Source organism: Dama dama, chromosome 13 (genome assembly GCF_033118175.1).
Source record: "Dama dama isolate Ldn47 chromosome 13, ASM3311817v1, whole genome shotgun sequence".
Taxonomy (NCBI): Eukaryota; Metazoa; Chordata; class Mammalia; order Artiodactyla; family Cervidae; genus Dama; species Dama dama.
The window spans coordinates 40,325,759-40,333,933 of record NC_083693.1 but is presented as its reverse complement, the minus strand read 5'-3'; positions in this window follow the sequence as shown (position 1 = coordinate 40,333,933).

Below are 8,175 nucleotides of genomic sequence, written 5' to 3'. Positions count from 1 at the left end.
ATGTTCTTGCCTGGAGAATCCCAGGGACAGGAGAGCCTGGTGGGCTACAGTCCATGGGGTCAGAAAGAATCAGACCAAGTGACTAAGAACACAATGATGAGTGATGTTGAGCATCTTTTCATGTGCTTATTGGTCATTTGTATATATACCTGGAATAAATGTTTATTCAGATATTTTGCCATATTTTAATTGGATAATTTGTTGAGTTATTTTATTTTTTATGTTTAAAATTGAGTGGTAAGAGTCCTTTATATATCCTAGATATAAGTTGTTTATCAGGTATGATTTGCAAATATTTTCTCTTATTCTGTGGATTATCTTTTCACTTTCTTAATGTTATCTTTAAAGCACAAAAGTTTTAAATTTTGATGAAATTCAGTTTATTTTTTTTCTTTGGCCATGGTCATAAAGATTTACTTATACAATTTCTTCAAGAGTTTTATAGTTTCAGCTCATATTTAGGCCTATGTTCCATTTTGAGTTGATTTTCATATATGGTTTGAGGAAGGGGTCCAATTTCATTCTTTTGCATTAGCTATCCAGTTGTCCCTTTTGTTGGAGAGACTATTCCTTCCCCACTAAATTGTCTTGGCACCCTTGTCTATCACCACAGTTTTATTTCTGGACTCTCAATTCTTTTCTCTTATGTCAGTGCTATACTACTTGACTGCTATACCCATATGGGTTCTTAGATGGACATTCCAAGGGCTGCCCCCATTTCATACTTCCCTTCATACAGGAGACCAGCTCCTGTTCAACTTCTTTCATTCTCTCCATTGCAAACACCACAGGCTTTAACCCATGGCCCCTTACTGCTAGCCCATAAAGCAAACAGTTCTCTTAGATGAGAAAATGTGCCCATTTTCAGGGACTTCTCGTGAAAAGCTCAAGTATTCATAGATACCAAAAGTTGATGTGGAAGCTCCTTCAACACTGAGCTATGGACTTTGGAGTCTCAGAGAAATTCTCCAAGCTATGGGGGTAGTGAAAACAATTTAGGTAAAGTGTGGAAAGAGAAAAAGCCATGGATAAAACCCCAGATGGTGGAAGAAAAGCCCATAAAAGAGCCTGAGAAGTGGTGATCAAATGGGAAGGAGAAAAATTAGAAGAGCATGGCCTCATGAAAACCGAAAGAAAAAAAAGCATTTTTCAGGAGGCTGAAGTCAGGAGACATGTGCTCAAGAAACTTTACGTGAATTCCATAGTTGGGTTTCTGTTTGGATTGTACTGCTCCAGTGTTCTTGCCTGGAGAATCCCAGGGACAGCAGAGCCTGGTGGGCTGCTGTCTATGGGGTCGCACAGAGTCGGACACAACTGATGCGACTTAGCGGTAGCAGCAGCAGCCATAGGGACGCCAGCCCACGTGAGCAAGCAGGGATGGGGACCCAGCTTCTCTGGAAGGAGCCAGCAGTGGTTTGGATTCAAGGTTTCTGTCATCAGAATAGATGTTTCCTTTCCTATGTCCTGTTTGCCTGGGATACTGTCCCATCCCCATCCCTGTGCTGGGCTTAGTAGCCCAGTCATGTCCGACTCTTTTCGACCCTGTGGACTGTAGCCCACCAGGCTCCTCTGTCCATGGGATTCTCCAGGCAAGGATATTGGAGTGGCTTGCCACACCATCCTCCAGGGGATCTTCCCCAACCCAGGGATCAAACCCAGGTTTCCTGCATTGCAGGCAGATTCTTTACCATCTGAGCCACCAGGGAAGTCCCTTCCCTGTCACTGGTGAACTCTACTCTCTTGTGTGGTTTTTAATAGAGTCACCATATGCCAAAGTTTTCCTGGATCCTTTCTCTTTTGTCAGCCTATTCAGTTATAATGTAACTTCATGGGATACAAATACAATTAAAAGAGAAAAAAAAATTTTTTTTTCCTGTTTTAAAAGCTCTCAAGATGGGAGGGGCAGAAACCAACAGGTATGATAGTATTGTTGGGTATGGAAATTTATAAAGAAGGTGAGTAGTAGGAAACAAGAGACTGAGAGCATGAGAGGTCATCAGAATACTGAACATCTGGAGGAGGATTGGATGTGGGTTAGGACTCAAAGGCAGAGACAAACTGGTGGCTCGGCACTTTGGCTACAGACGCTTATTCCAGATCATCTTATCCCTGGAACCAAAATGACTGTCTCAAAGTCAACCTGACAAGCTTACACACTTCACAGCGTTACCCGGTAAACTCTGAAATAACCTACATATTTCCTGCCATTACCTTCTAATTAAATCCATCTGCAGAAACAACCTTGCTGAATGGTGTATAATCAATCCTACTGTTAGAATGTATTTTAGGGGGAGGGCTAATTCTTAAATTTTCATGTATTTTTGAAACTTAGGTTTGAAACTATAACTTTGACTTAATCAACTGCTTATATTTTGCCCCATTCACATATTAGTCTGTCTTTCCCCTCCCTCTTCCTCTAGTGCACACAGGACCTTTTTGTTTCTCCTGAACTATTTGAAAGTAAGTTGCAGCCATCTTACTCCTTTCTCTTCTAAAAATACTTCAGCATGTAAGAACAAGGACATTCTCATAACCACTGTTGTCAAAAGTAATGACATTTATCATTGATAGAATAATATTAACTACAGTGCATTTTTAAATGTCAGCATTACTCCAATAACATCCTTTATACCTATTTTTCCTTTCTCTAGGACCCAATCCAGGATCACACACTATATTGAGAAGTCATAGTTTCTTAGTCTCTTTCAAACTAGAAGAGCTCCTTGGCCTTTTTCTGCTCTTCTTGACATTGCCACTTTTGAAGAATATAGGTCAAATGTTTTGTAGGATGTCCCTCACTTTGTGTCTGTGAGGTTTCTTTGTGGTTAAATTCAGACTATGTGGTGCTGACCCCTGAACAACACTGGGGAGTAAGGGTGCCAACTCTCTGCACAGTGGAAAATCTGAGAATAATTTTCACATGACCCTCTCGATCCGCCATTCCTCTACATCTACAGATTCAACCCACAGTGGATCACGTAATGCTGTAGAGTTTACTATTGAAAAAAACTCCGTGTATAAGTGGACCCCATAATTCAAGCCCATGTTATTCAAGGATCAGCTGGAGTTTCTCAGGAACCCCACAGAACTGATGGTGTGCCCTTCTCAATGACCATATTAGAGACACGCAGTGTTGGTTAGTTCCTGTATTGGTGACATTAACTTGGACTACTTGGTTACAGTTTGTCTGTCAGGTTTCTCGGCTATAAAGCTACTATTTTTCTCTTTATAATGAGAAAGGTAATTTGTGGGAAGATACTTTGAAATTGTAAATATGTTCCTTATCAAATTTTCACCCATTAGTTCTGGCATCCCTTGATGATTTTTTTAACTCCAGTATTTATTCTACATTCATAAGTTGGCATTCCACTATATGGAAGAGCATTCTTTTCTCACTCATCTATTTTTTAATTCTTTACTTTATTTCACCATGGACTTGGATTTTATTTTATTCAAAAGCTTATAATCTATTATCATGATTTATTTTGATGCTTAAATTATACCGTATTTGGCCAGTGGGAACCCCTACAAACTGATTCCAGCATCCCTTTGATGTGTCCCCATTCTTCTTCTTTCAAGCAATTTTAAGAATTCCAGTTTAGTCATTTAGTTGACTCAGCTGGCCCCTGATTTGCTCTGACCTCATGGCTAAGTCTAAGAAACAAGGCAAATGAGATCTACCTGTGCATTGCATTTATTTTTAAAGCATTTAAGATTGTGTTATATATTTTGCACAATTTTATGCTACTAACTTATGGTCACATAAAAAATTCCAGCTATCAATGTAAGTTAACCGTAAGGCTTCTTAGTCATCATAGCTGACTGAAATCCTGCTCCAAATGCACTTAAATGCTAGGCAAAATACAATAGAAAACATTTAAGATTATAGATCAAAGTATAAGAGCAAGAAAGAAACCTCCAGGTGCTAGAAATAAAGAAGGAATAAAAACAAAGAAGGAATGAACAAGGGCATGATGGCTCACAGGGGAATCAGATAGGGCCCCTGAATGTGAACCTTAACCACTGGGGCTGAGGTCTTAATGCCAAAGAAAAAGAAAGATGATGCTTCTACAGTGGGGAGCTGGCCAGGACCAGAAGGAGGCTTTCTCTGAGATGAAGACTAGAAAAACTCCACTCCCTGGTCTAAAAAGGAACAAGGAAGTACAATATCTGCCAACTGTCATTGATGAGAAAGTGTTAGTCGCTGTCGTGTCTGACTCTTTGCAACCCCATGGACTATAGCCCGCCAGGTTTCTCTGTCCATGGGATTCTCCAGGCTAGAATACTGCAGTGAGTAGCCATTCCCTTCTCCAAGGGATCTTCCTGACCTAGAGATCAAACCCAGGTTTCCGGCATTGCAGGCAGATTCTTCACCATATGAGCCACCAGGGAAGAGAAACTAGTCACCAAAACTGTGCTCAGGCAGATACATAGGGAGTCCAGATTCATACTACTGTGAAGTACAGAAACTTTTAGGCTAAGAAATTTAACACAGAAACCTGTCTACAACTGATAAAACTCACAAGGCCTAAAGAAGACTTCTACAACCTTGGATATGCAAATCTCTCCATGCAAACAGCTCTCACTAAATGTGAATTCAGTCAAAATTTGCAAACCATAATGAAGGTGAGTCAGTGGACTGACAAATGGGACGATACCTAGAACCAACAAAATAATCTCAAAGATACTTAAACATAAATATATTTAAACATCCAAAGGGGGAAGAAATCTTTTTTAAATGAGACTGCAAGACAAGAATAGGCTAACAGACATTAAAAAAAAATTACAGTCAATGAAACAAACTGATATTATGTCGGCTTTCTCTCATCTTGTGCCATTAGTAAATTCATTCAGTAAATATCTACTATGTGCTAATCACATACTGGCCACTGGAAACACAAGGATAAAGACACAGGAGTAGTCCTCAAGAAACTTATATTTCATTCCTTTAAGCAAGGATTTTTAGATAAAGTGATTTATCTAAATCACATTGATTTGTAGATAAACTGTTATACTTTTTCTCTTTATCATACAGGAAATTTTGTAAATGTTTATCATGTTTTTAAACTGAGCAGGAGAGTGGCATTAATACAAATCACCCTCATCCTCCCTTCTCTAGGCTGTTACTGTTGCTTTGCTTTGGTGGGTTGTTTGGGAGTTAGTTTTGCTGAGGTGTTGGGGTATAAAAAGTGGAAGGGCAGAAGGAGCACAGAGGAGGACTAATTGCTATAGGATGGTGAGGTGAAATACCTGTAAACAGCTAGTCACAGCTCAGCCTTACTTAGCCCAACTTCCCTTTCCCTATCACCACAAATGCAAGATCACAATTAAAGGTAATCAAGATTTTTTTTTTGTTTACAGAGTATGCTAACAAAATCAGTCACTTGCATGAGGTCATTTGTTATTAGATGGAACAACAAAGCACCAATTCAGACAGGCTAGCAGCCAGCACAAAGAAAATCCACCTTTGTTCATGCTTTTAGTGTGTTCTTGTAATGGAATGGTCTCTTTACCTGTGTTACCAACCATTATTAATGGGACCGCAGAGCAGAAGAGTGATGTCTTCTGTTCTTTGGAAACTGGCCTCAGAAGAGAAGAAAAATAACTTTGTAGAACAGAAAACAAAACTAGGGTGTTTTTGTTTTTTTGTTTAATCTTGTTTTTTCACAAAACCAAGATTAAAGGCTATGTGAATTTTTTAAATCCCTTTAACCATTTTTAAAGTTTCAAGAACTTAAATGGTTTACTTTCTATAGCTCATGGACTGTCTTTGGTTAATTTGCAATAAAGATATGGTGAATTCCAGGTTGCAATAAATTTGTTATTAAGATATGGTGAACAGGCACTGTGAAAGTGCGTTTTCCTTTGTACTTGAATTGAGTCCTTTTTTCTTTTTTCCAAATAAAACTGAGACATTTTAGTAGCTGTTCTGGATGCCCTTAAGCTGAGCTCCTCACTGATATCAGTTGTAAAAAATTTCATAGCAGCCAGAAAATCTGGCCAAATATTTGACAAAAACTCAATGTTGAAATGAAGCACGCTGGTTGTTAACACTTGTTTCAAAAACTTGACTCTAATTTGCTTTCCCAAATAATTTTTTAAACTTGAAAAGATCTTATAGAAGTTTTTTTTTTTTTTAGAAGTTTTTTAAAGAACAAATTTCTCACCTAAAAGGAAATACAGTAATACAAAAACCTGAGAGATAAATGCATAATTTAATGCATAAATTTAAAACTGCAAAGGAACCTAAAAAGGACATATACTGCAATAATTCCAACTCTGTGATGTTCTGGAAAAGGCAAAACTAACGAGACAGTAAGTTTAGTGTTTGCCAGGGGTTGGGGTGGAAGACGAATGAATAAAGGCAGAGCAGAGAGGATTTTAGGGCAGTGAAAATACTCTGTAGAAAGGTAGATAGGTCATTATACGTTTGTCCAAACCCATGGAATGTACAATGTCAAGAGCAAATCCTAAACTGTGGTCTTTGGGTGATAATAATGGGTCAATGTAGGTTCATCAGTTGTAACAAATACACTACTCTGATAAGGGATTTTGATAGTAGAGGTGGCTGTGTGCGTGTGAAGAACAGAGTTTATGGGGATCACTACCTTGTGTTCAATTTTGCTGTGAAATCTAAGACTTTAAAATCAAGTCTATTTTTAAAAAACAAAACTGCAAAGAAAAGTAAGGCTAACATGAATGTCCTAGCTTTATTTAAGTTCACATCACAAACTATAAAGTCATTTTCTGTCCTGTATATTTGCCCAATCAGAAACATGTATGAACTGATTCGTGTATATACTGTCAGCTTTGCCATTTTGAAGTAGTACCGGGAGTCAAACAAAGGAAGTTATTAAGTTCTTCAGCCAGAATCAGCTAATAATTTAAAAAGTCTCATTCTTTAAGAATAAATTCAAATTATCCTAATTCTATTAAAACCAAAATAAAAGCTTTATTTTTAAAGAGGCTTGTTTAAAATTTAAATCCAAATGAAAGCATTACAAATAAACTTTTCTATTTTGAATTAGCAAAAGAAATAAACTTTTCTATTCTGAATTAGAGAAACTCTGTTCGAAGCAGATTCTTTTTCTCTGTATGCTTATAAAAGCCAATTATTTGATACTAAATCTTCACTTAGTAAGGATAGGCTGTGTTCTTACCAAAATCTTAGCAGCTTAATATAATAAAAGTCTTATTTTTTGATCATCTAAAGTCCACTGAGGGTCCACCTGACCTTCCTGGGGTCACTCAGTAATCAAGACTACTTCGGGACTTTCCATAAAGAATCCATCTGCCAATGCAGGGAACGTGGGTTCAATCCCTGGTCCAGGAAGATTTCACATGCAGCTAAGCTGTGCGACATAAGTCCTGAGCCTGCTCTGCAACAAGAGAAGCCACTGCAAGGGAAGCCCACACACAGCAACGATGAGTAGCACCTGGCTTGCTGCAACCAGAGAAAGCCTGTGCATAGCAGGGAAGACCCAGCGCAGCCAAAAAACAAGAAACCTTTAAAAAGACTACTTTGATCTTGTGGCTTCACCATTTCAAGTGAGGCGTCCTCTACAACACCAGGGCAAAGGCATGGCAGAGGTTTGTCACTGGTCTGCTTTGGGAGTGATGTATACTACTTCCACTCACATTTAACTGGTGAGAACCAGCCCTTGTTCACCCACATGGGGGCTGGAAAGTATAATTTCTTTATGCCAGGGATTAAAGAAGTACAGATATGGATGACCACTAATAATGTGACCAAAATTCTTATAGCCACATGAAATCAAGGCTGAATGTAGAATGCTAACTCTTAACTCATCAGATTAAAATAAAAGCTGTATCTGATCCTCTAACAATTCTGGTATAGATTTTGGAGAATCTAGTAAGAAAAACAAATGATTAGCATGCTAATCAAACTAGTTATTTCAAATACCCCGATTTCAGTAAGGTTGACAAATGGCAGATGAGTAATAACTGTGTATCTTTTAATTCTTAAAGAACCAGACAAGTATCGTAAGTTAAAATAAAAACCATGTACTTTAGCCACCAGGGTAAGCAAGCTATCATTAAAGTGTGAGAGTTTATAACCTGCATTCACAACTCACATCAGCAAAAATGGGAGCAATAGAGAGGTTAAGCAGACACAGTTCATTCTATCAGAAAAGAGTTTCAGGTTTTCTCTAA